This window comes from Hordeum vulgare, chromosome 3H (genome assembly GCF_904849725.1).
Source record: "Hordeum vulgare subsp. vulgare chromosome 3H, MorexV3_pseudomolecules_assembly, whole genome shotgun sequence".
In the NCBI taxonomy this organism is placed as follows: Eukaryota; Viridiplantae; Streptophyta; class Magnoliopsida; order Poales; family Poaceae; genus Hordeum; species Hordeum vulgare.
In genome coordinates this window covers 12,506,534-12,532,374 of record NC_058520.1, presented here as the reverse complement: position 1 = coordinate 12,532,374, position 25,841 = coordinate 12,506,534, and the positions used below count along the sequence as shown (strand labels likewise).

The window sequence follows — 25,841 nt, the reverse complement described above, 5'->3', positions numbered from 1 at the left end:
AGTTTGAGCTTGTTGGTCCCCAACCACGTTGGGTCCTAAGAGGTTAGTCACAATAGGCTTGGCAACCCAAATGATACTTTTCTTGACACCACTTTGAGTACCAACAAACTTGGAAAACACATTGCTAACCTTATCCTTCCCAAGAGAATATATATCATCAATAATATTGGGTTGGATAAATTACCTCTCGTGCAAGAAGAAGCGAAGTGACCCTTCTCACGACATTAGTAGCAAAATCTACCCTTTAATTTCTTCCCTATTGATTTCTCAACATGAGGAGTGTTGGCTTGGGTCTTCTTGGGAAGGGGCCTTTCTTCAACTTGTAGTTGAGTATGTGATTGAACTTGTGGACGCTTCCCTTGTTGCTTGTGACTTTGGGGCTTCTTTTTTAGTGGGCAAGATCTAACATGGTGCCCTTCAATTTTGCACTTGAAGCAAATAATCTTGGCTGAATTCTTGACTTGTTCTTGGCCCTTCTTCTTGAAGCTTTTGGACTTATTCTTCTTGTTGGAGTTGAATCCAAGTCCATCTTTGTCATTCGGGGATTTTTGCCCACACAAGACATTTTTGAGTGTGGACATTCCTTCATGACTCTTTTCCAAGTCTTTCTTCAAGGAACTGACTTGGGCCTTGAGCTCTTTGATTTCCTTTACATGGTTAGTATCAACACAAGTACTAGAGGAAGTATAAGCTTCATTGTTAGAGCAACAAGGCATGGAAAGTAATTCATCACAAGATGTAGCAACATTATGAGTAGATAATTACGAGGACTAGCACATGGCAATATAGCTTTTTGACTAGAAGTAGTGCTAATGTCCACATGAGGCTCACTCGATGTTACCTTGGTAGTAATAGCCTCATGAGCTAATTTTAGCACATTATGGGATACTAGAAGATCATCATGAGAGCTTGTGAGCATTACATGACTTTCTTCCAATTTCCCATAATTGCTAGATAGCAACTCAAGTTGAGCCCTTAGCTCAACATTATCCTTTAAAATGGATGCTTCACAAGAAGTAGAGTTAGTAGCACAAGCATCATTATTAACAATACGAGGAGAAGGCAACTTGGGAAGCTCTTTAGCATATGAAGCTCCAAGTTGAGCATGAGACTCGGTGAGTTCGATGAGCAAACTCTTAATAGCCCTTGAGCCATTTTCGAGGTGCTCATAGTCCTCAACGAGTTTAGCATGTGCAACTTCAAGATTATCGTTTTTAGTTCTAAAACCATTAGCCACCTCGAGAGCTCTATCATGGGATTCCTTTAATCTAGATAATTCTATAGAAATAGTTTCCTCAAGAGATTCCTTGGTGGTTTGTTCATTTTCAAGAGCTTGAGATAGCTCTGCGATCTCGTTAGCGTAATCACGCTCATGACCTTCCATTGTCTCAATGGTGGCCTCATGCTCCTTGAGATGAGCTTCCAACTCCTCAATGTATTTCTTGCCCTCAGTGGCAATAGAAATGATTTCCAAGAAGTTGGAACAAGCAAGTTTATTCTTATAAAGAGATTTAAAAAGAATTTCACCCTTAATTTTTAAGGATGCAATATTATCGCTCTCTTCATCATTATCCTCATCCCCATTATCATCAACATCATCATCATGAGATATATTGGGATTCAAAGTAGGAGATACCTTTGAAGCCTTAGCCATAAGACAAAAGTGAGTAACAATAGATGATGATGTAGGATCCCTTGAAGCATCATTCAAGGCCACATCTTGTTCCATGGAGTGATGAATTTACTCTACATTGTTAGCACAACAACTCGAGGAAATAGATACATTTTTATCATGGCAACAAGATATAGAAAGCATATCATCATGAGATTTAGTCAAGCAGTTTTTACATGATATGCAAGGACTATCAACACAAGCATGTAAAACATTTAGAGTGCTCGAAGTGTTAATGCCCAAAGATGAAGCATTGCAATAATATAGTGATGAATCGGACCGGGCATAAAAACCGACAAACCGAAAACTGAACCGAAACCGAAATCGAAATAACCGAATTTTCGGTTTATTTAGTATGGGCAGAAAAATTCGGTTAGCTATGCAAAAAACCGAACCTAATTCGGTTGGTTCAGTTTTTAAATCGGTTAACCGAAGTAGAAACCGAAAAGCAGCCCATTCCCCCCCCCGGCCCACGCTTTCAGCCTTTCACCACGCATCCCACCTAGCAAAACCTAACAGCCGCAGTCCCGCACCCCCACTCGGCCACTCCCTCACCCGGTCACCCCGCAGTCGCAACGCACCCCGCAATATCGCTCGCAGGCCAGCACCCCGCAAAGCAGAGGCGCAGACCTAGATCGTGGTTGCGTCGCCGTCGCCTAGGTCAGTCGCCGCCGGCCCGCCGTCGCCCCGACTACTGAGCCGCCGTCACCGCCCCTACTTGGCTACTCCACTAGTTCCTCACCAAGGAAGAAGAAGCCGCTGCCACCCCTACTTGCAGCACGTGAGCAGACTCTCGCAGCAGACCCACAGCCCACAGGTAATACACTCGGCCCCTACTACTCTCGGCTTGGCCCCTACTGGATCAAGAGCATGTGCAGGATCCCACCATCCGCATCTGCAGGACTGCAGGATCACATCAGTCGCATCTACAGGAGCTCACCGGTGTCTTCTCCAATTCGTCATGACGTCTTCCACGGGAGAAACTGAACATTCAGTCAATGTAAGAACTAAGAAGCCCAATATCACATCATTTGTCTGCATTTTTTGTTTCATTGGTGAGATCAGTAGATTAGGTCCTACACTAGGTTCAGTAGATTAGGTCCTTGTTTATTTTTTGTTTATTATGTGTAAATCAATAGATTTGGTTCAGTAGGTTCAGTATACTTATGTGTAAATCAGTAGACTAGGTTTAGTAGATTAGGTCCTTGTTTAATTTTTGTCTATTATTTGCTCATTTTCTGATGCACTTGTTTAATTTTTTTCTATTATTTGTAGATGGTTGAACCTGGTGGGTTTGGTGATATTGAGATGACAGAAGAGGAGATGCAAATTTATGAGGAAGAAGAATGGAAGAATGAGGAGTTTGAAAAGAAAAAGAAAGAGATGGATGAACGACCTGAAAGAAGGCTGATGAAAAAAAGATCACCGATGTGGGATCATTTTTCTGAGGTACTAGTTGCTGGTCGCCTCACGTTTGGAAAGTGCAACTATTGCAACCGTAATATCAAGGCCGTCCCACATTTAAACGGTACATCTGCCTTCAACAGTCATTTTAATAATTGCAAGCATAATCCTCATAATGAAAAGAATAAGAAGCAAGGTACTTTGCAAGTAAACCAAGTAGAAAGTCCTTCGGTGCATAAATTTGATCCTGAATTACTAAGGAGAGCTATTGCTAAGATGATTATAGTAGATGAGCTTCCCTTTGCATTTACTGAAAAATCTGGTTTTAGAGAAGTTATGGCAATTGCTTGTCCACGTTTCAATATGCCTTCTAGAAGAACATGCACTAGGGATGTTGTGAAGCTTTATTTTGAAGAGAGAGCAAAGCTGAAACTTTTTTTCAAACAATCATGTCAAAGAGTTTGTCTCACTACTGATGGTTGGACTTCTCAAACACAAGATTGTTATATGACTGTCATGGCACATTTCATTGATCCTGAATGGAATTTGCACAAGAAGATCATTAGCTTTTTCCTAGTAAAAGGTCATAAGGGAGATGATATTGGAAAAGCCTTAGAGCAATGCTTGATGGAGTGGGGAATAAACAAAGTTATGACAATAATTGTTGATAATGCTAGCGCGAATGATGGTGGTGTAGGTTACATAAGGAAGAAAATGATCAAAACTAGAAATAGCATAGCTGAAGGTAAATATTTTCATATGAGATATGTTGCCCATATTATTAATCTGATTGTTACTGACGGTCTGAAAGAGTTGGATGAATCAGTTAAGCGTGTGCGAGCTGCGGTTAGATATATAAGACATGGGCCATCTAGAATTGCAAGATTTAAAGATCTTGCTGAGTTAGAAAAGGTGGACACCGAGGCATTCTTGAGTTTGGATGTATGCACTAGATGGAATTCCACGTACCTAATGTTAAAAACTGTAATCTTCTATGAGAAAGTGTTTGCAAGGTATGAGGAAGAAGATCCACTATATACATTGGATTTAAACAGTGAGAAAGCTCCTGGTACTCCTGTTGATAGTGACTGGGAGAATGCTAGGAAAATGGCTGAATTTCTTGGCCATTTTTATGAGCTAACTCTTAGTGTTTCTGCCACACTCCATGTGACCGTGAACCAATTCATTATGGATATTGCTGAAATAAATGTTGTGTTGGAAGAGTGGGATGATAGTAATGATGTTTTGCGGCAACTAATGGCCAACAAAATGCAAGTTAAGTATGATAAGTATTGGGGACGTTGGCATGAGGAGGCGTACATTGTGACTGAAAAGGGGAAGGGGAAAGGAAAGAAAAAAGAGGAGGAGAATGTGAACATGTTTGTATTTGTTGTAGCTGTTCTTGATCCAAGATTCAAGCTAACAAATTTCACAAAGCTAGAAATTGAAGAAATGTATGGTGAAATAAATGTAGACAAAGCTTGGGAGGCGGTGAAAACATTTGTGTATGCTCTTTTTGAAGAGTACAAAGCTAAGTATTCTCCAAGTGATGCACGTAAGCAAGTGGGTGCTCCACAATCTGAACCGGCTCAAAAAAGGGAAGGAAGAAAATTGGTGTCTCGGATTAATAAGAAGTTGAGAGCTAGTGGTGGTGAAACTAGCATGAGCAAATCTGAATTGGAGAAATATTTGCATGAGGAGAATGAAGTAAATAGGGATGATTTTGACATTCTAAAATGGTGGAAGAACAATGCTGCTAGATTCCCAATATTGGCAAGAATGGCCCGTGATGTGTTAGCTGTTCCGGTATCAACGGTTGCGTCGGAGTCGGCATTTAGCACAAGTGGATGCATCCTAAATGATTTTAGAACCTCCCTTACGCCATTCATGGTCCAAGCTCTTGTTTGTACCCAAGATTGGCTAAGGGTTTCGATTACTCTCGACACTGAAGATGAGGAGGAATTGTTAATCTTGGAAAAGGGTAATATGTTGTGATTGTTTTCCTATATAATTTTGTTTATTTCTGATTTCCTATGCTTATTATATGTTTATTTCTGCTTTCCTATGCTTTTTATATGTTTATTTCATTCTTTTTCAGAACTTATTGAAGAGTTTGGTAGTACAAATTCATCTAAGTCAAAGGCAAGCAGTAGCAAGTCTGTTTGCAAGCCATCTTGTCCACCTCCATCCTCTACTTAACGTTGGTAAGTGAGTTGCAAGTAATTGGAAACTTGGGATGATCATGATTCTCCGGACATGTCAAGATGCTCCTGTTCATGTGTTGTGTGTGTCTTAAAGTATATGAGCATTTCAGGTTATTATTGTTGGACTATGTGTTGTGCCGAGAGGCTGAGAGGCTGAGACTATTATTATATTGCTGGACTTCGGCATGTGTTGTGCTTCGGCCTGAGACTATTATTGTATTGTTGGACTTGGACTATGTGTTGTGCTTCGGCCTGAGACTATTGTTGGATTATCACTTATTCTTGGATTATATTTTTGTTGTTATTATTGTTGGATTATCACTTCTTGTTGGATTATATTTTTCTTGTGAATATGTTCTATATTGTGAATTTTAACAATTTTGCATCTTTATGCTGTCAAATTTTTCGATGAAAACATGCATATTAGTATGTAAGCGCATTTTCTGGACCTGAACCATACTTCGGTGAAAACCGAAAACCGAACCAAAATTTCGGTTAACCAAAATTTTCGGTTAGTTACATTTTGACTATAAATTCGGTTTTCACTTTTGAAAACCGAATTCACAAATAAACCGAATAGCAGAAACCGAAATTTCGGTTTCTACCGAACGCCCAGGCCTAGTGATGAAGGGTCATCAACAATAAACCCACTATCATCATTGCAATGATCACCACTACTCACCATATCATTACCTTGTGGCAATCCACATGTAGGTGAAGTAGATGAAGTTGAGAAGACCACACGACTGGAGGTGGAGGGATAATAATCATTCGCACAAATCTTGGACGTACCATATTTATCTTGAAGCTTTGTCCACAACTCATGAGCATCCCGGAATGGCATGAGTTGAAATATAACTACATTGCTCAAAGCATCAAAAAGCACAGTAGAAGCTTGAGCATCGAGATAAGAGTTGTTCTCATCCTCTAAAGATATATTTTGAGAATCCTTTGGAGGAGAAAAACCCATATCTACAATTCGCTCGAAATTTGGGTCCAAGACCCGAAAGTGATTAAGCATGCGAATTACCCAGACATCAAAATTTGTACCATCAAAACTAAGAGTGTCAGCGAATCCTAAACCCCTAGTCGACATCCTTACTCTCTAGGTGGTTAAACCTAATAAAGAGATACCTAGCTCTGATACCAATTGAAAGGACATGGATGTCGCCTAGAGGGGGGGTGAATAGGCGATTTAAAATAATTACGGTTTAGGCTTGAACAAATGCGGAATAAAACTGACGTTTAATATGTCAAGCACAAAACCTAAAACAACTAGGCTCACCTATGTGCACCAACAACTGATGCTAAGAAAGATAAACAACTAAGTGATAGAAAGATATATGACAAGAAACAATATGGCTATCTGTCACGCCCAAGATGCGACCCTATCCTCAATTTGGCACGAGGGCCTCGTCAGAGATAGAAGCGCATCTCGTCGTGTCGCAAGAATGGATATCGTTACAAGTACATGTACTGAAAAGATGAGATATATAAAAGAGTTGGCTTACACTCGCCACAAGCTACATCAGAGTCACATCAGTACATTACATAATCATCAAGAGTAAGAGCAGGGTCCGACTACGGACGAAAACAAACGACAAAAGAAGAAGGACGTCCATCCTTGCTATCCCAGGCTGCCGGCGTGGAACCCATCCTAGATCGATGAAGTAGAACAAGAAGAAGAAGCAACTCCAAATGAACAATCAACGCGCTCGCGTCAAGTAACCTCTACATGTACCTGCAACTGGTGTTGTAGTAATATGTGAGTCACAGGGGACTCAGCAATCTCATTTCCAAAGGTATCAAGACTACCAAAGCTTAGTGGATGAGGCATGGTTAAGTGGTGAGGTTGCAGCAGCGGCTAAGTATATATTTGGTGGCTAAACTTACGAGTACAAGAATAAAGAGGGGGATGATCTACGCATAACGAACGTCACCACAGATGATCAAATGAATGATCCTGAACACCTACCTACGTCAGACATAACCCCACCGTGTCCTCGCTCGGAGAAAGAACTCACGAAAGAGACAGTCACGGTTACGCACACAGTTGGCATGTTTTAATTAAGTTAACTTCAAGTTATCTAGAACCAGTGTTAAACAAAGTATCCACGTTGCCACATAACCGCGGGCACGGCTTTCCGAAAAGATTTAACCCTGCAGGGGTGCTCCAACTAGTCCATCACAAATTACCACAAGCCGCATAGAAATCCTCAATCACGAAGCTCGCGATCTCGTCGGATTCCCTAGTGGAAAACCTCAACTCTGAGATTACCCAAAGCATCACCGGAATCCCGATGCACAAGATATCTCGTCAAAGGTAAAACTAATCCAACAAGGCCGCCCGACATGTCGACGATCCCGATAGGAGTCGCGTACCTCGTTCTCAGGACACGACGGATGAGCGATGGTTACCACGCCAAACGCCGAGTTGCCCCGGGTAGCATTAATAAGCTGCTCTGTTTTGGACCAACACTCATGAGGAGCACTGGCCCGGGGGTTGATTAAATTATCCTCGGGGCCCGGGAAGTCCCTATGCAATTTTATTAGGTGATTAGGCAAATGTAGTACCAATGTTGGGCCTTGCCAGACCAGCTTTAATCTAAAACGAATTATCAAGGGGGTCCCCATAACAACCCCGATCGTGTTAGGAGCGCTCAATTATGGAACATAACACCGGTAGCCGGAAACTAAGGGGGCAAAAGTGGAACAAAACACCAGGCTAGAAAGGCCGAGCCTTCCACCTTTTTCCAAGTATATAGGTGCATTAAATTAAATAGCATTTCAATATGGTAATATAACAAGGAACCCATGTTTTCACATGGAAGCAACTGCACCTGCAACTATCAACGCTATCAACAGGATTAAGCAAGCGGTAACATAGCCAATCAGTGGTTTGCTAGGTCGAACAGGTTGAAGGTAATCATGGCATTGTTGAGAGGCTGATATTTAACAGGTGGTAGGCAACGAGACATAAACGATAGAAGCGATAAACTAGCATGGCAATGATAGTAATGGTATCTGGGGAAATGATCATCTTGCCTGAGATCCCGCTTGGAAGAAGAATGCCTCCGTAAAGCAGACGAACCGATGTAGTCGAACGGGTCCTCACAATCCGACACGCTTGCGGAACTCTAACGAGACGAAGCAAACCGGAAACACAAATCAACACTCGATATTCACCACACGATGCACAACACATATGATGCATGAGCAGCTGAATATATGCAAGTCACGGCATGACAATTCACACATGCAAACACTACACATTAAGTGAAGTTCAATATGCAACGAGTTGCATATTGACGAAACTCCACGTTAATTATTTAGTTCTATCCCGGTAATTTACACGGAAATATTAATGTTGTCAAACATGCAAGAGGTGAAGCGGAAATTAAACTACCTATCTAGACATTTTAAATAAGGTCAGAAATGACATATAGCACCTCCGAGACGACCTCACATGTTAATTTACAATTCTGTCCAGATCTGAACTAATGCATTTAATTGGTTGTTAAACAGAAAAACAAATAGGTTCACGTGATTCTACGCGTCATGGCAAGCAATCTACACATAAAGAACATCTCCAACGGAGCTACGGTTCGAAAGATACAAGCACCGCAAGATATGATGGCATGAATGCAATATGTGTGCAACGACGGTCACGAGCACTTCAAAACATTCAAACAGCAAGAGAAAATGAAACTACATGAGATTCTAAGCAAGTTTCATGTAGGACACGATCAAATCGGAGCTTCGGTTCAACAACTACGAGCAAAACAAAAAATGACTACAATCTGCCAAAATCAGCCACATAGCATATTCTACACCACACAACTACGAGCTACATAACTCCGAAATGCACAAGCAAGGCATGGCACGGAAGAGGGCAAGAAGCACTACTACGAACAACTAACAAAAACTAGCATGGCAGCAAGGAGCACTAGGAAAAGAAGACACAAAATGGCATTCCACACACTATTTCAGACTTAGTGAAAATTACACCTCATGAAAGTGCAGTTTTCGATCTGAAGCTATATTGACAGCAGCCAAACCTATAGCTACAGGACTCCAAATGGCATGAAAATTTACAGCATGCTACATAAACACAAGGGGTACAACTAACTCCATTGGACCAACCTCAAAAGAGCTATAGATCACAATATGCAAGCAAGACAAGACAGTAACAAAATAATAACAGATCGCAGACTTAGAAATATTTCAGCTCCTCTAAAACAGCACTATTTCTAGCAACTTGAGGGCAGTCAAACCACACCTAAACATGCTTTTCTATTGCAACTAAAAACACCAGGAGCTAGACAAAACATCCAAGAACAACTTCCTAGTTGACAACTAATTCAAACGAGGCACGGAATAAATCCTACGAAATAAACAAGAGGGCAACGTAGCAAAATATCTCGCAAACTAACTTGCTCAAAAGCTAAAACTAATTGCACAGAAAAAATCCATGGGATTTTTCTACCCCGGAAACATATAAAATATGTGGGGTTTGCAACACAAAATAAAGCCACACATTAATGCGGGAAAATAACCTATACGCGGGAAAATAAATTACCGGCAAATCCCTACACGTAAAAATACAAATGACCGCTCTAAAATACATGCAAAAATGATTCCTAAAACATGGACATTTAATCTACGGTATACGGGCAATCCGGACACGCACGAGAAATAACTACGAAACGGATTCTATTGAAATAGCACACAAAACGATGCATTAGACACTTCAAACTGCCTCAAATAATTATGCAAGTTAGAAAATCGAAATCTACGCGGAAAAATACACAAGATCCATATACTACACGCCTCAAACCGACTAACGGTTTAAAATTTACGGGGGTTCCTATATATCTATATTTCCTGAAATAACTAATTCAAAAACTATAAGATAAAACCTATTGGGTCGAAACTACGCAGGGCATGAGCGCAACATACTAACAAGTGACTAAGGCGCGAAATAAAGAGGCTTGGGGGGTTCTCACCTCGGGCTGCCTGGAGCTGGCAGGCCGGCTGGATGAGGCAGTGGGCCGAAGGAGCTGCTGGGCCTCGGGACGGCGGAAGGAGCTGGGCCGGCCTGGAGCCTCCGCTCGGGCGATGGGCCACAGTGCCGGTGCTGGGCCTCGCGGCGCGCCTGACGCTGGTGCTCGGCTCGTCCCTTCGTCCCGTCCGCTCGGGAACGAGAGGAGACAGCGGCGGCGCTGCTGCAGAGGAGGCGAGCACCGGGAGGAGGAGCGGGGCGAGGCGCAGGCGGCAGATCCGGGCGGCGGCTGGCCGGATCTGGCCTTGGGCGAGGTCAGGACGGCGAGGAACGGCGGCGCTAAGGCGCGGGCAGAGGATGCTGCACCTCGGGAGCACGACAAGCAAGCGAAGAAGCTGCGGGATCTGACGCGCGGGGCTCCCCGACGAGGGGCTCCGGCCTAGGCACGCGGGCGACCACCGGGGTGACGCGGTGGGGCGCACGCGACGGCAGGCAGTGCGCTAGGGGAGCTCGGGCATGCTGCTGCGGCCAGGGAAGGAGGCTCGCCTCCAGGCGCCTCGGCAAGGCGGCGGCGGTTCCGGGCCCGGCGGGCCAGCCGTGGGCCTGGTGGGCCCTGGCGGTGGGGGGGAGAGAGGCAGAACGCTGGGGGCGGCTGGATCGGTTGGTGGGCACGGAAAACGATGAAGTGGCTAGGGTTTCCCTAAGGGGCAGTTTAGGGGTGTCTAAATAGGGAAGAAAGGCTAGGTTAGAGGGTATCTAGGGTTTTTTCGACCCTCCGATCGCGATCGTGCGGTCCGATCGGAGAGGCGGGTTAGGGTTAGGTGTGTAGAGTGGCGTTGGCTAAGATGAGAGGGGAGTGGTGCGGCGCGGCAAAGATTTTTAAATCACCGACAGACGTCCGACGGTAGACCGAATACGGTGCCGCTACGGTCGACGGTTCGGGTACCAGACGGTCTCCGATTGTGACGAAACTTCGACACGCGGCCTACCTATATAAAGAAAATACCGCACGACAAATTCCAGCTCAATCGGAGAAAGTTTTGTACACGCTTTGAAAACAGGGTTATGACGGTGCCGCGGACGTGTGCGAGTGCGGTCGGACTCAAAACGGACAACGACGAGAACCGGCAACTACTAACGAATGCAAGTTTTGAAAACTGGCGGCAACGGAGATGCCGATGCAATGCAGATGATGCGAATGATGCGATGATGATGCGTCAAAAGAAAATACCCACACGACGAAAACGGAATAAAAGGGGGGAATCTTCTGGAACGTCGGCGTCGGGCTGTCACACTATCACAAAGTAAAGTGCATAAGTAAAGGGCTCGGATAAGAGATAACCGAGGCACGCGGAGACGATGATGTATCCCGAAGTTCACACCCTTGCGGATGCTAATCTCCGTTGAAGCGGTGTGGAGGCACAATGCTCCCCAAGATGCCACTAAGGCCACCGTAATATCCTCACGCCCTCGCACAATGCAAGATGTCGTGATTCCACTAAGGGACCCTTGAGGGCGGTCACCGAACCCGTAGAAATGGCAAACCTTGGGGGCGGTCACCGGTACCCGTACAAATTGCTCGGGGAAATCTCCACAACCTAATTGGAGACCCCCGATGCTTGCCCGGAGCTTTACACCACAATGATTGAGCTCCAAGACACCACCAAGCTTCTAGGACGCCAAAGCATCCACGAAGAACAATCTCTAGGGTACTAAGTACCAAAAGGTAATATGGCTTCTCAAACTTCACTTCCACGTATCACCGTGGAGAACTCAAACCGATCCAACTCATGCAATGGCAAGAACACACAAAGTGGTCAAGTCCCTCACACTCAAATCCCTCCACAACAACAAAAGCTATGGAGAAATATGATAGGAAGAACAAGGAGCTCACAAAGAACTCCAAGATCTAGATCCAAGGGGTTCCCCTCACATCAAGGAGAAAGTGATTGCTGGAGATGTGGATCTAGATCTCCTCTCTCTTTTCCCTTAAGAACTAGCAAGAATCATTGGAGGGATTGAGAGTTAGCAAGCTCTAAAAAGGTCAACAATGGGGGGAAGAACACGAGCTTAACGGATAAAATTAGTCCAAGGGGGAAAAAGACTAACTTTATATAGTGGGGGAAGAAATCAGACCGTTACCCCACTTATAGTCCGAGCACAGCGGTATTACCGCTAGCCCTAGCGGTACTACCTCTAGCCCTGGCGGTACTACCTCTAGAGAAAGTCTTCGCAAAAAGTCCGACGAAGAACAACAGCTCAGAGAGAGGTACTACCGTCCTGAAGCGGTACTACCGCCCACCCGGAGTGGTACTACCGCTCCTAGAGCGGTACTACCGCTAGGGAGCGGTAGTAAGAAATTACTACCGCTCCGGGGGCGGTACTACAGCTCCGAGGGCGGTACTACCGCTACAGGAGCGGTACTACCGCTGACACGAGGAGCGGTACTACCGCTGGATACTGAATCTGCTCTAACTTTCGCATACGGACTCTGGTTTCAACGAAACCAAGTTTGTTGGAAAGCTAACGACGTGGGCTAACACAATATTTATAGAAATATCAATAAGAAGCAAGTGAGAAAAGGCCCATAAGAAAATGGTGATAACTCTTCTTCGAATAAGACCGGTAAAAACTCCCAACATCGAAAACATCATAGAAGATGCATATGGTCTCCGTTTCCGATGAACTCGAGCTTGTCATGAAGATGACCATAAGCTATAAAACTCACAAAGAGAAACACCAAACAAGAACCAAGAAGTATGATGCAAGGATGCAAATGGTTTGAGCTCTCAACGGACGATACGATCAAGCTACTCACTCGAGAGCCCCCCTTGACAGTACAACAATTTATCCTAAAATAGAAAACCTATCAAGGGCAAACCTAAACCTTGCACCTCATCCTCTTGAGCTAGATGATGATGATCTTGGCTTCCTCAAGATGGACCACCTTTCTTGATTGCGTTGGCTTGATGAAGACTAGTTGATTACTCCCCCATACTCACTATGGGTTAGCCACTCTTCAGCATATCTTAACAAGTCCATTGCCACCACAATGGACGGCAAGCTTCAAGCATGATATATTCGTGTTGATCCACTTGAACTTGCACACCGCAATTTTGATGACGATCACCACTTGACGTCATCCTTCATGGGTTGTATGAGATCTTCCTTTTGACGCAAGCCCATGGAAACACACCTAACCCCCACATATAACTCTCACAAAGACCATGGGTTAGTACACAAACACGTAATGGATAATGCTTACCATACCATGGGATCACTTGATCCCTCTCGGTACATCTTGTACGCTTTGTGTGTTGATCATCTTGATTTACTCTTTGTCTGACGATCTTGATCAACCTTGTGTCTCTATGACCATTCTTTGGATAATACCTTGAATACCATCTTGGTCATCATATAAACTACTTGAACCCAACAGATGGACTTCAAGAAGTGCCTATGAACAAATCCTATAAATATAACTTAAGACAACCATTAGTCCATAGGAATTGTCATCAATTACCAAAACCACATATGGAGAAATATGCTCTAACAGCCGGCCCAGATCGCGTTGCTCCCTCTTCATCCCTATGCGAAGCCCCGACATCTTGACGCAAATAGCGACAAATAGCATTTTCTGAAAATAGGATCCCGGCTCCTGTCCTTGGCTCTTGGCCACCCAGGCGGAAATGGCCACCCGGACGCACAAGGCCTTGGCAGCCCACGATGAGGCTTAGACCGAAAAAAAACTCACGTCCCCTTTTATTAAATATAACCCTAATAAAACAACCTGAAATCTTAAAATCGGCCGGGCACTATTTGACGAGACGGATCGGCCGACACTAACGACAAAACTGGATGCGAATTGCACATGGACACGGCATGAGATTGTAGAGATACGGGACAGTGCATGTGCATTTGTTTGAGTTTTCAAAATTTTGAAAAGTCATAACTTTCAAACCGTGCGTCGGAATTCAGATCCGTCTTCACCATTGGATTCTTTGCGACGAAATTACACATCCATGATGTATGAGAGATAGTTGCACATCATTGGTAGACAGTTGACGATGACAGTATCCGAAGTTGCACATCCATTATTAGACAGTTGGCCGATGCAGCAAACAGTGAAAGCACAACCACAGACGTGAGAGAAGTTGCACATAAACTATTAGGCAGTTGGCCTGGGCAAAACACGAACTTAAACATCTCGCTTGGAGGAGGTAGTTTGGGGTGGATGTGCCATTAGTGAAAACTACACCATCATGGGTAGGCAGAAAGTTGCACATCCACTGCTAGGCAGTTACACAAAATGGAGGCTAAATTGCACAGAAAAATCTCATTGAAACATACCCATGCGGGATCTAGTTTTGAAGATCTCGTCGCGAAGAATCCATCGATGAAGACGGATTTGAATTCCGAAGCACGGTTTGAAAGATATGGCTTTTTCAAAATTCGGAAAACCCTAATTAAGTGCATTCACACCGTTCACGTGGCTGATTTGCATTAGTTTTTACTTTTCTTGTTCACATATATTCACACGTATTTACTTTCCCTAATATGAACTTAGAGGACAAACTGTTCAAAATATTATTTTTATAGATTAAGAACAACAAATTTTTATTTTTGGCCGGCCACCCTGGACGGCTAGCGAGCAGCCGGTTGTTCGCTAGACCAGTCCATAAAAGAAAAGCTCACCTCCCGTTTTATTTACTCCCTCTGTTCCTAAATATAAGTCTTTGAAAAGGTTTTACTAAAAGACTACATACAAATGTACATAAACATATTTTAGAATGTACATTCATTCATTTTACTTTGTATATAATCACTTAGTGAAATCTCTAAAAAGATTTTTATTTAGAAACGAAGGAAGTATTTATTACTATCATTGATCAGCGCGGCGGCCGGAGCAGAGCTACCCGTCGAGCCCTCCCCCAATCACCCAAAAGGAGAAAAGAAGAACTCCTCTGCGTTCATTGCGCTTTCTTTTAGACAGGTTTCTTTCAGACTACATATAGAGAACTGCTCCATTGAGCTTTCTTTTAGACAGGTTGCGGTGACATGCCTGATATGACGTACTTGCAAGAAACAACACGAGCTCAGACAAACTTTTAGCCTAAATAACTTTTGAAGGCTAACACCCAAATGTGTAGAAATGGTTGATCATGTTCAGGACAAAGCATGTTTAACTCTAGAGTAAGCTTACAACTTTTGAAGCCAGGCAAGGATAGTTTGCCGAACCATCCAAGATTTCAGATAATTATGTCCCAATACCAACTTAATTGAACCATTGCATACACACAAGCTTCAAGCCAAACCTCCTAAACGTAGCAAAGTGAACAAAGGGCGTCTCAATGAGCCTGTTTGTTTGCCCAGCAAAGTACTGTGTCCACGTTCCACGCGCAAGTCGATGAGCAGAGTTAACATGGCAACTCTTCTATGCAAAGCAAAGAGCAGCCACATCTACTGTTATGACTACATCTATATGGACACAGTTTACTGGCAGCAGCTTCAACAATACTGGAACACGCGAACCTCTTGAAGAAAGAAAATAATATGGACAAGCTGTATAAAATGGCCAGAAATGACGTTACAGATAAACTTATCAGTAACTCTACGATAAAGTATTGTTACAGATAAACTTATCAGTAACTCTACGATAAAGTATTGACATCTCTAAATATAGCAGAGTGAGCGCAGAAGGTTTGCTTTCTCTGCTATGGACATGCCCAACTCATCAGTAAGTCTGAGATTACTTCGCTTGCATTTATTTTTCTTTAATCCGATTTCCACAACTGACGGTATCTATACTTAACTCTGGATCATGACTTGGTGACATCTCCAATATCCTTTGAAACACCTCTTCCTCTGGCAGACATGGCCAACAGAGATAGTTGCTGATCAGAACCCTATCAGCTATGAGAAAGCAGGTTTCTGGTTCCCTTTTAGCCTGATCTAGTGGCCTGCAAGCCAAGCAACCAAAAATCACTACCTCCAGAAGAGAAATCTGTTAGAAGCCTGATGCATGCCTCCCATGAGTATTTCCGAATCTGGACAGGGTCCTCTTGAAACCATCTTCGCTTCCGGACTTTCATCAGAGATGTTCCTGCCTCTTCAGTGAAACAAACAACAAATCACCACATGGATTTAGTAGCTCAGAAAATTGTAAATCCATCAGAATAGACCCTCATCTTTTCTGGTTCCTGTGAATGAATTAAGCCAGCAAAAAAATAAACTTGGGTCAGCATTATTACAGGTTATTCAGTAACAATAAGATTCTGTGTGCATAAAAAAATAAACAAATAAAATTCGGAAATAGTACCTAAAATACAGCCGTAACATCTTGCATATACTTATGAATTTGCCTGCATGTCTATCAACATAAACACATCTAATGTTTTTCGTCTTCCTGCATTGTTCCTTCAGTTCTGTACTGCAGTTGCTCACATACAGCTCCTGTAGGGAAGCTGGCAGGCCCTTTTCTGGCAATGATAGAATCCCTGGACAAGCCTTGATGGATAATCTCTTGACAGAGGAAAGAAGATGCAGCTCCTTAGGCAGCGATAGGAGATCAGTGCAATAGCAAAAATCGAGAGTATGAAGAGATGTTAGGCGGCAAAGTGCTTTGTCTTGTTCTTCTGTGAAGCATCTCACATTCTTTGCCTGCAGAGAATGATGGCATGAGAAACCATTGTATACCGAGCAGGTTCGAAACATCAATGCAAATATTATTCGTTATTACCATGAAAAACACTACATGTTGGAGAGAGGGGAGGCTCCTGCAAATTGTTGTGTTAAAGAATGAAGTATTATCGATCTCAAGCTTCTCCAGATGCAGTAAAAAGTACAGATCCTGGTCTTGCCCATGTGATGAAGAAGAGCCGCAGGTTATGGCCAAACTAGGACATTCAAATATCCGCATGTGCTTGATACTGCAGAGGGATCCCGTACCATCCAGAGAAGATAACCTAACACATTTCTCGACAATCAATGTTTCCAAAGATGTGCAAGGATGAAGAGCAACAGATGTTAACTCTGGACTCCGTGATACCGACAAGATGGACAACGAGGTGAGATTAGAAAGCATGGAGGTCAGCAACTTGTTATCCATGTGAGTAACCAGAAGGTCTTGTAGCGACGGTGGTAGGAGGGGGCAGCTCTCACTAGATTTCTCCTTTTCTGTCATTATGGAGATGAAAAACTCAGGGCATCCTGTTATGTGTAGTGTTTTGAGTGACGTAAATCCCAGAAAACTTTCACTGCCCCGGAGAACCAGATCTGGGAAGTCCTCAATGCACAAATACTGTAGTCGATTTAAGAGATCAGATGAGATTTGCAACAAGCCATCAGTTGTCCAGTGGTGGTTGTCGGATGTTGTGGAGCTCACGTTCCCAGCAATCAGACCACCAATTGCCATGGATGCTATTTTTGGACACTTTCTAATAGTCAAGAAATAAAGGAGGGGCAATTGCAACAGCAAGTAGGATAACTGCTTCCCAGTGATACCACATACTTGGATGACAAGCTTCTTGAGCAATGGTGAGAAGATATTTTCACTTCGTTGGCCATACGGATATGTAGGCAGGAAAAACCTTGGACAGTCCATAATTACCAGCATTTCTAAGGAGAGAAGTTGACAGAAAATTTCCCATGGCAGATATGCGAAATCCAGGAAGCTTGAAATTGTTAATTTCTTAAGAGCACCAAGTCTGCAGCCAGTCAAAACTAATACTAATACCTCATCCAAGGTTCTCACACTAGCACCCCCCTTGATATGCAATGCTCGCACAAGCAATCTGATGTGAGGAAATGTTCCTACTCCCTCAATAGACATTGTGAATAGAGATTTCATCTCACCAAACTGGGGTAAGTGAATAAGCTGAGGACAGTTGTAGATGTTGACACGACGGAGACATCCAAAGTGAAAGCCTTTGCCACCAGAAGAAGATTGCGGTGATGCAAATGACCTTAGTTTAGGGCAGTCTCTTATTACAAGTTCTTCTAGACATGGAAAAAAGACATGCTTTTCATATTCAGCCCAATTATCGCAGGACATAATTGGTACTTCTGTTGAAGCAGATAACTGAACCAAATGCAATGTTTTAAGGAGTGGAAATTGCCCAAATGGTGGAAGTAGCTCCCATTTTGTGCAATTCTCCAGATAAATAGACTCTAAGCTGGTGAGCGGAAAATTGGAGCTCAACCATGTTGGGGAATAAATACCTCCATAACTAATTATATGAAGGCGCTTAAGCCCACGATGTGGATGAAGACCCTCAAGCACCTGTGCCTCAGTTATAGAACTCACATCAAACCGGTTCTTACACCATGATAGCAGCAAATCATGGATGTATATTTTGTCCCTTAATCCAGCATTCTTAGACTCCTCCCTGCTTCCCACATTCTCCAGATTGTAAATTGCAAGTGATCCTCCCAATTCTGTTAATCCGTTTAACTGTTCAATCTGAAATTCTTTAGTCTTTCCCACTCGGAATTCCTTCAGCTCTTGGAGCAACTTTAGCCTCCCAACTCCAGCAATCTTTGCATGCAATTCACCTCGAGCAACAAAATGCCTCAGATTTACAAGATTACTCATCCCATGTGGTAAAGTAGAAAGGTGCACCCAGTATTCTACATCAAGAACCTGGAGGTGATAAAGTTGGCATATAACCTCTGGCAAGGGTGCGCCGGGAACACTGGATATTAGTTCGAGGTAGCGAAGATGAATTAACTTGCTGAAGTTACAGATTAGAGAGTCTATGCTATAACTCAGTGTGGGCAACCTCAAAACGCGAAGATACCGCACTTCTTTGAATACCTTGCAAAAAGTTTCAGAAAACTCTTTGTCGTACTTTCCAAATAGCATTAAGGTGCTCAAATTTTTGGTCTGCACTTTTTCACCAATGTAAGCCAGCTTTCTCTGAAAGTCATCACTGGGAGAAAAAATGCAGGTATGTGGGTTCCACTTATAAGCAGATCTTGTATTGATAGATAGGTGTCGAATAGTTGCGTGATCTGTTCCACTTCCTGAATCAAAATTGTCCGTCATATGGCATTCTTCTAAAGAAACTATATGTGCCAGGTCATGAATCAGATCATGCATAGAATAGTATGTACTTTTTTGGAAAAACCCTCGGTCCACTAAATCATTCAGGTAATGATAACCAGTCTCCTCCATTCTCTTACTTCCAGAAGAAATAAAACCTTGTGATATCCAAATACGAACCAAGTCCAGCCCATCAAACATGTGACCCTTGGGAAATAGTGCACAATAAGAAAAACACCTTTGGAGATGGAAAGGCAAGTGTGTGAAACTAAGTTTCAATGCTGGGATGATATCATCCGGCCCTTGCTGTAGCTTCCATTCATCACTTTGCAAAATTGACATCCAGTGGCCACCATCAAGGTCTCTTTTCAAGAGGGCGCCAACACTTTTTGCAGCTAGGGGTAACCCTTCAACTTGTTGGCTATCCTCTTCCCAATAACCTGTAAGCTTGGATGTCCTTCATATTTCTCATCACCAAATGCACATGATTTGAACATAAGCCAAAAATCCTCATCTTTCAGGCCATCTAAATGGACAGCGTCCATAGTAGAAATCATTTTTACGACCGAGTGATTCCTTGTTGTGACCAGGATCACATTTCCATTCATCGAGCATCTTAGTGGTGCTAACAGCTTGTCCCAGCGGCCTTTATCACTGTCTTCCCACATATCATCCAAAACAAGGAGTAGGCGCTTGGACTTCAAATCCTCGTCAAGAATCTCTTGGAGTTTATTCAGGTTCGTGATTCCTTCATGCTTGCTCACACCAGTTGATACGCAGTCCAGCATCTCACGAGTGAGCCTTACTTCATCAAAGTCGGCAGACACCGAGATCCATACCCGCTTGCTGAAGCAACCTTGCACTCTTGCATCGCTGTAAACGAGCTGCGCTAGAGTAGTTTTCCCAACACCGCCATTACCCACAATTGGAAGGACTGATAGGCTGACACCACAAGCCTTTTCACCACTGACGATCGTCTGCACAATGTGCTCCTTCACAGCGTCCCTCCCAAATATCTTTGGCTCGGTAACGTAAGCTGTTGTCCAGCCTCGGTGATCCATACCAGCACCCTGACCACTGCAAGTGACAACGGCGGCATCCAACCTTTCCATCTTGATTGCCTCGCGGACATCGTCCCCAGCTTCACACATTCGCTTCAAGATGCCATCAATCCGGACGGTAGCAGTAGCACCCTCATCTCCACCAAGTCGCGCCCTTTTAGCGCCACGAATCTTGGAGACCACTGACTGGACGGCGGACAGCGAGGAGGAAGTGCCACTGGCCTCGTCCGGATGGAGCTGGCGGTGGATCTGGTGGTAGAGCATCTCGTCGAGCAGGTTATCTGCGTCGCAGGCGAGCCTGTGGAGACGACGGAGGGAGCCGAGCAGGGCCTCGCTACGCGCCCTGGGCACGCGCTCCTGGGCTGCGGAGAGGACAAGATGGAGGCTTTGCAGGCGGGAGCGGAGGCGGTGGACGTCGCCTCCGGGATCCGGATCGGGGTCGGTGGAGTGCGCGACGGCCCAAGCGGCGTCGATGCCGTCGCTGACGAGCTTCTCCAGGACGACCTGGACTAGCCAGGACGCCGCGCCGACGACATCCATGGGTGCGGCGGCGGCGGTGGACGAGAGAGGTCGGAGGATGTAAGGATAGCGTGCAGAGCTTGAGCATGAGCATCAGAGCTTAGAGCATCTCTTACACGGTCCATATATATAAATGAATCTTCGCGAGCAAAAAAACACTGCTCCATGAGATGGTCCATGTATAAAAAAGATTATATCATGGCCTTTCTAAAAATGAAATATTTTGCATGTAAATTTACATTACAACTCATGTAAAACCGTGTCCGCCTGCCAAACGACCAACCGCCAGTTCATCCCCTTCCGCCTCGCGACCTAGCACCAGCCATCGAAAGTCGTCGTCGGCACCGCCCAAGTCGCCATCGCCGTCGCCGTCGCCGCCCCAAATCGCCGCCACCGCCCTCTGCCGCCCTAGCCCACGTATCCTCCCACGCGCAGAGGGTGTCTCGTAGCCGCCCCAGCTCCATCGTTTCGGGAAGCAGCCGCGGCTGGATTCCCCGACTCCGACGGTCCGGTAACCCATATAGCTCCACTCCGTCGACCGTCGTGCTCCCTTCTCCTTTGTGCCGCCGTCCGCAGCAGTGGCAATCCAATCATCGACCATCTTCTTCCACTCAGAGCATGAGCATCGAGGATGCTCTGAGGATGTAGGGATATAGCGTGCAGAGCTTGAGCACCAGAGCTCATCTTATATGTAGCAGTAGCTGAATTCGCCGTCTAGTTTGACTGTGTGAGGTATCCCTAGGTGAAAATTCCAAGGAACTATAATAATGAAAAATGGAGTTGCATATCTACTTTTGTTAGTTTGCATGTCTACTCTTGTTAGTACAACAGGAATCCAATAGGAATCATTGAGAAAGATTTTTCATTTGAATCATGCAAAAAAGCTTTCTTTGTTTTTAATTTAGTATAGTTATTTAAATAATAGATAGAGATAAGGTTGGGTCCAATAGGATTTGAACCTATACCAAAGGTTTAGAAGACCTCTGTCATATTCATTAGATACTAGACACTTTTCTTTCGTTTTTTTTTTCTTTTGGAAAAAATTTAAAGCCGGCACGCCGGCCGAAAGTTTCACCGGCCACGTCCTGGTCGTGGGATCAATTTTAATCCAACCAATCACAAGGCATCTCGCCTAGATCCACATGCCTTTCATTCCTCCCTTATCTCTTCCCTATGACCCCAGCCACTCATTTTTTTCTCATCCCCTTTTATTTCTCTCTCTCGTACTCATATTTCATTTCCATGGCGAACTCAAGCTCCTCCGCGGTAGCCATGGCCTCTAGGCGACATGCCATGGCCCGCGTCCACCCAGCCATGCCGCTGCTCGCATGCACACCCACCTCGTGCCTAATGCAGCAGGACCACGTGTTGCATCCTCGGCTTGTCGCTAGTCACCGGCGATGGTGAACTACGGCGTCGACAACAGAGTATGTTGCGACCAGCGGTGACGGGAGTTGGAACCTGGATGGAGGGAGCTGCAACCGGTACCCAGGAGAGCTGTGATCATGGATGGCAAGCGCGGTGACCACGGGCTATGACGACGACGGCGCTGCTCCAGGCAACTCACGTCGTCATGATATTTTGCTACATGCTACAACCGATGTCATAAATTGCTACAACCGGTATCCCATCCAGCTTCAACGGGCATTGTATTTGGCTACATCGCATAGCGACATCCTATTTTTTGCTACATCCAGCATCGCCAATGCTACAACCGATATCATAAATTTCTGCAACCGGTGTCCCATCCAATTTCAACCGGCATTGTATTTTGCTACATCGTATAATGACGTCCTATTTTTTGCAACAACGAGCATTGTCAAATGCTACAACCGACATCATGGAAAGCTGCAACCGGTAATGCAGCAAACTGTAATGACTAAGCGGCCAGACATTTTTTTGTTGGAACCGATGTTTGAATTTTCTGGAGCCGGGCGAGTGAGATGTTGCAACCATGAGGTGCACCAGCCGAGCTACCACATCATACGTGGACGGCGGCGAGCACGTTGTCAAGCTGTGGCCCTCACCACTGGTGCTGCAACTGCATGTCGTAGCTATTGCATGTGTGAAGTCCACGATAATGTAGGCGACGAGCGACAACGAGGACGAACCGCGAGGACAGTCGGCAACGATGGCGACCGGCAAGCACGTGCGGTTGGCCAGATGTGAAACCGAGCGACTAGATGCAGAATCTGTCGTAGGGCGTGAGTTGACGAAAGAGCAACCGCATCGTATGCTTATACATGCACCCAATTGGATGGTTGCGGGCCGACCGGTCCAAATTAGGGCCGGTCCGTCGACGCCTACCACCCGCCTTTATATTTTGTCTTCTTTCAAGAAAAAACTACTCCCTCCGTTCCTTTATATAAGGTGTATTTGTTTTTTAATATAATTCCACAATGTAAGGTGTATTTCTTCTATTTTTTCATAATTCCGTGGTTAACCCTTCAAGAAAAGGAAAGCATATCTCTCCTGATTGCATGCATCTCTTCTTGTAATAAAAAAATGGAAAGTATCTCTCCTCCGATTGTGTGCATCTCTTACTTTCCTAACCTAAATGATTTAGTTGTCGCTAATCAATGATTTAGCCAAGGCTAATTTTATCCTAACATGTGCATAATTATGTGCATTGATCACTGCGCCAGAAATAATACACCTTACATAAAGGAACGGAGGGAGTATAAGACAAACCCCGTCGACTGAGCAACAATGAAAAATTTAGCATCGACTTAATAAACTTCTTAGAAGGAATACTTTCTTTTGCTTTTTCTATGGACGACTGCTAAGCGTCGGATGCCTGCTCAGTCGTTCGATGCAACGATTCGTAAACATCAAGAGAGGCAACTGTTTGTTTCCATCTTCCTCGTGTATCTTTCATCCTCCCACGGCCACACAGAGCACAAAAACAAATCCCCCCACTAACACCCCCCCCCCCCTGCCATGAAGGAGCAGAGGCACCGACCTCAAAGATCGTCGGCTCATCGTCGTGGATGCAGCAAATCGAGGCAACCACAGTTCCAGCAAAAAAGCCTCAACTCACGGGTGTAGCAAAATCACAGCCATGGTTCCAGCCAGAATTTTGGATTTCGTTTTGCATTTTTTTTTCCGATCCTGGGCGAAATAGACGAATTTCGGAATTTTTTCGGAAAAAACCGAACGAAAAGTCAAATCCAAAAATTGAAAACTGGGACGAAAACTGGCCGAAAATTGAACGAAAAACGTCCTAAATTTGACATAATTTTTGAAATTTTGTGGAACAATGACATATCACAGAAACATACTTAATTGAAGGCAAATTATAGCATTCCAGAATTCAATCTAGAATGACGAATCAGGAGTAAAGATTATAGTCTACAAATCATAACTTAGGTTCTACATCCAGGCCAATCCGTAGCATAGTTTAACTACATCGAAGATCACAGCAAAAGAACATCCATCCAAATGAATTGTCCACAACTAGTCCTGGACAACATTTCATGCATCCCACAAAATAACATTCAGAGTTCTCATACACCACAAAATGCAACCAGAAGCTTCCTTCTTCCATTCTTGTGTCACTTCTGTCACTGGACAGCAACCTTGCGACCCCATACGATGCTCCAAATGCTTCTACAAATGCCAAAATGATGGTGTATTAAGTCAATCAATATTACAAGGTAAAGTGGGCTGATGCAATCATTTGGCAATTTATGAAGCTATGAATTATTTGGATTAATTTCCACTACAATGACATTCCTCGTGGTTGTACGAATGCTAGAATTAGCAATCTGTAGGTAAACTTGCAACGCCTAACCAAATATAATACTAGTAATTTCGAAAAAAACAAACTTGCTAGCATTCCTAACCAGGTCCAATGAACTTATAACTGTGTCAGCAAAAAGAAACAGTTAGCACACCCCATGCAACTTTCAGCAAACAAAAACCTTGGCAGAAATGTTTGGGCATTACCGAAATGCGAGGATTACTACAATACTGAAACAGTAGTTTCTAACCAAATATAACAGTAATTTAAGCTTCAGAAATCTAGATCATTTCAAACCAGGTCAATAAACTTACCTGTCAATTGTAAAGGCTCGTCAAGTCCTTCAGCTTCGTGCTTTGCTTTCCTCGTCGAGACCTACGGCAGTTCAGCAAACCTCCATCATTTCATTCCTCAACCTCGTTTCCATCTTGGCTTGGTTGATCTTTTTCAACTCGGGTAGTTGAATCTTCTGCATCAGCTTCACTTGCGCTATGATCTCCGCATTCATCCTCATCATCAATGTCTATGTACTCATCTTCTTCTTCATCATCGTCACAATCAATGTAGTCATCCTCATCTTCTTCCAATACTCTCTTCCTTTTCGTTCCATTGCCCTTCCTTCCAAGATGAGAGGATTTCTTGCTTGAGTTAAGGCGACGTATTTCCTCGAACACGGCGCTAGCAGCATCAGATCCATCCAAGATTACATGTTCCTCATCCTCATTCAACCACTCCATCATTGGATTAGCCTCATCAAACATGGTCCCAACAGCCATGTTGACCATCCCAGCTTGCCTCGCCTTGTAACTTTTCCGTTTGCCGGTTGTAGCATTATTGTTTGCGGGTTGCAACTTCCATGCTCGTCGGTTGTAGCAGTCTACCGTCACCGGCCACAAACTTCATTGTCGGTAGTAGCTTTTCCATAGGCGGGTGCCAACTTCCTGTTCGGCGGTTGTAGCCGTCTATCACCGCGGATTGAAGCAAATCAATTCACCGGTTGTAGCTATTTTGCTTGCCGATGGTACCTTATTTAGCGGTTTGTCGCAACTCTGGACGTATGAGGTTGTAGCTCCATGCACCACTCCTCGTTCCAGCTCCTTGACGTGTGGTTCCAGCAATTGGTGTTGATGGTTCTAGCAAAACACCTTCCTAGTCATAGAAAAATGATGGCTCATGTCGCACGCCATAGTCATC

General features: G+C 44.2%; 1 long non-coding RNA gene and 1 pseudogene across 1 annotated transcript; both read right to left on the bottom strand.

The window, feature by feature from the left end:
* Positions 1 to 15,817: 15,817 nt before the first annotated feature.
* On the bottom strand, positions 15,818 to 21,013 carry LOC123442534 (annotated as a pseudogene).
* A 3,308-nt stretch (positions 21,014 to 24,321) lies between these two features.
* Positions 24,322 to 25,405, bottom strand: LOC123439246. The gene is made up of 2 exons (XR_006630050.1): positions 24,962 to 25,405; positions 24,322 to 24,514 (listed from the first exon to the last, which is right to left on the bottom strand). It is a non-coding gene; the product is annotated as an uncharacterized LOC123439246 (long non-coding RNA).
* Between the last annotated feature and the right edge of the window lie 436 nt (positions 25,406 to 25,841).